Here is a 3,759-nt window from a genome sequence, read left to right as displayed (position 1 = left end):
TCAGGAGGAGCTAGGCGTGTTGCAGTTACGCGAGCGCCATCTTGCGACACAGGGGTTGCGGGATCGATTGACCGAGGCGGAGATTGATTGCATTGCCACGACTGGACTATATGAGGTGATGCACATGCCCGTGATTCGTATGAATCACAGTTTGATCACAGCGTTAGTAGAGCGGTGGCACAGCAAGAGGTGCACCTTCCATCTGGCTCAGGGGGAGATGACAGTGATCCTGGAGGATGTGTGGCGCATCCTACGGATTTCGATTCGAGGGGAGCTAGTCACATATGACAAATCATGGGGGACTCTTGCAGTGCAGAGGATTTTTGATGATAATGTTTTCATTGATGATGGCTCCATTGTGTGGAAGGAGATAGCCGCTTTATATGAGCCTCTTCCAGCAGTCTTATCAGGTATCGTGGGAGGACTGCTCTGTCCAGACAGGCGATCACATGGGTTTATCGTGGGGTGGGGACAGGTGATCGAGATGATGGTGACCAAGGGGACTCAATTTGCGTGGGGGTCGTGCGTGCTGGCGCACCTGTACCAGGAGCTCCATGAGGTGGTGTATCGGGAGAGGGGTTCCTTAGCAGTGGGCATAACGCTGCTACATATTTGGGCTTGGGAGCACCTGCCAGTGACTTGATCAGTGAGTCTAAGATTCCAGGTGGTAGATCAGTCGTACATGTTCATGTATAGCGGCATGATGAGTCAGCCCCACCTGGGGAAGTTAGAGTGGTGGCAGCGGGCACTAGACGATCTAGATGTAGTTATATGGCGGCCATACTTGGAGTGTGAGCCATGGGATGATGATGCAAAGGCACAGTCGTATGTTTTTATGACTCGATTCCTCATTGGGAGGACCTCATACCATGTAGAGAGATAGGTGCCCGGGAGAGTGATGAGGCAGTTTGGACGGCAGCAGGGACTGCCCAGCGGATTAAGAGAGTATGCTCGGGTTATTCGGGAGAGGTATGCATGGGGTCTAGTGTTGTCGTATGATCAAGCACTGGCAAAGTTCCAGACACTGCAGGCGAGACCATGGGATATACGACCGAGGATTGTGGATGCAAGTGTTACAGATGAGTACACGCAGTACTGGGCAGCGCACCCGATCCTACGGATATCGGATCCAGCAAAGCCTATCCCAGATTTTGAGGATGAGAGGGGACGGAGACGGAGGAGAGCAGGAGGTCGAGGACCCAGGGCAGGTGGAGGAGATGGAGGAGGGGGAGGAGGAGGAGGTGGTGGAGGAGGTGGAGGTGGTGGGTTGGGGATGCGGAGTCAGCGGAGAGGGAGAGGTGGACTGCCTCTACAAATATCACAGGGACCTTTGATGCAGGGAGGAGTTCAGCTGAGTGGGAGGGGGATGGAGAGGGAGATCCCGATGGACAAAGGGGAGGGTACTACTGGAGAGGGTAGTACAGGTGAGGCGGTGATGGACACCGGGGAGGGAGCCACTGGAGATCTGTAGGATCATATGATAGTATGCTTGCAGACCCGGATAGAGGATTTGGAGGCTGAGGTGGCAGCTAGGGATGTGCAGCTATTTGCACAAGAGTCAGAGCTGGTAGTGGTGCTGCGGTAGAGGGATAGTGCAATTGAGAGATTAGCCGAGTTGCAAGAGAGAGTCCGAGTCGGAGTAGGGGCACAGGGTCCTATAGGGGAGGTGATGAGGGAGATGCAATGAGCACAGGCAGAGATAGACTACTGGCGGGGTTTATATGAGCAAGTTGTACCAGTTAGTCAGCGAGCTCTTAGCTATTCCCAGATGCGGCAGGCCAGATCAGAGCGATCACAAAGGGCACAGAGCAGTGGGGGTGTGATGGGTCCTCTATGGCAGGAGGGATCAAGGGATGCAGGAGCGAGTGGTGGTGGTGGTACAACATCTAGCCAGAGTGGCATTTGAGAGAGCATTTTGCATATATGTATTGTATCATTGTTTATTTATGGACTGTATCTTGGATGGCTCTTGGTAGTCGATTTTGTAGACTTCATTATACTCTGATATATGAGATGATATATATATGAGGAGATCCCATATTGTGATGATATGTATTTGACTTTTATGGATGTTTATGCAGAATGATGAGTTATTGCTTAGATGGATATGTGTACATGTATGCATTTGATGAGATGTTTCTTATATGCATGTTTTTATGATGATTTATGACGTGGGATACTGACATATGAATGCAGGTTTATATATGTATGATTTATTTTGATTGTTGATGTAATGCTTGATGTATGTAATGCCATGATGATGATGTATGCTTATGATGATTTATGAACAAGATTTTGGTGTTTCCTATTGCGATATAATGATGAGATGATTTATGCGATGATGTTAATGCAATGGTTGAATGATTGATTTTATGTATGGATATGCATCTAGATGTGTTTAGATGAATGTAATATGGATAAACAAAATGTAAAACACACATGTTTATATGATAATGCCTAAATGAATGTATATGTATAATGGATATATATAATGGTATGAACCAATGTTTTGGGAACAAATGGGTTTATGATGCTAAATGTTTAAATATGTTTTTAAGTAAAAATGATAATGTGATGATACTATAACTTATGGCTTTAATAATTGTACCTTAATGCCAGTAAAAACAGATAATGAATGCAATGTGAAATGAATAATAAATGGACGAATGAATGCACTTTTTTACTAATGAATGGATGCAATAATAAATGATAAAGAATGATGAAATGATGATGGATAATTTTGACACTAAATGAATGCACAGTAAATGATTTAAAACAATCAAAGACAATTTGATCCCATGAATGAATCTAATTATTTATGATGGATGCAATGATGCAAATGGTTAATGAAAACTAATGCCAAAAAAAAAAGAAAAAAGAAAGAAAAGAACTATATGCAATATTTAAGTTAAAGATGACATGAATAGACTTAATGCAAGATGCACCTAAATGCGATGATGATATGATCATGAGGAATGCAAGGTTTTTAAGACTTGGCATGATGCATTGATGATGTATCAGAGTACTCAGTCATGATTGTATCCAAGACCAGCTTTTTGTGGTCACTTTTGCATATAAAAGCCTATATATGAGTGAATGAATGGGCGGGTGATATGCAACGGAATGCAAGATATAAACAGATGAGATGAAATGATGATCCATAGTGCTCTATTTTCATCATCGAGCTTTAAAATGTTGGAAGAGAATACAAGCATCTTGACATAATGATTCAAGATGACCTGAGTATTTCTCACATGGATTTGATATAGCAAGTTAATACAAACAACTTGATATAAGGGTCAAGTCGACCAGAGTATTTCTTGCGGAACAGACAAGGATTATCTCCGTTCATGTATGACTTGGATCGTCCTCCTTGATCTTAGGCTGATCATATCCTGAGACAAGTGCATACCGTACTAAGAGATAAAAACCTTTATCCAATTTGAATGAGGTAGGAGGAACCAAAGGAAGAGCAATGTACCTACAAACAAACAGTATATACATAAAGAATAAAGAATAAGGATCCTTGGTAATGGTTCATGCCCATATGGTCGGGGTATATGCTGTAGTTAGCAAGCCGTAATGATCTATGACTGCATTTTGCATAAGATCACGTAGCTTGGTGAACTTCCCACGTAGACACCATTAGTACATGCCCCAGAACTTCATCGAAAATAATGCGCAAACGATACAAAATAATGCTGAAAGATCCCGATACAGATAAACGAATGATTGTACTCACAAATCAACCAAGTATTT

The sequence above is a fragment of the Cryptomeria japonica genome, chromosome 9 (genome assembly GCF_030272615.1).
Source record: "Cryptomeria japonica chromosome 9, Sugi_1.0, whole genome shotgun sequence".
NCBI classification, from domain to species: Eukaryota; Viridiplantae; Streptophyta; class Pinopsida; order Cupressales; family Cupressaceae; genus Cryptomeria; species Cryptomeria japonica.
Note: the sequence above shows the minus strand (reverse complement) of the source record.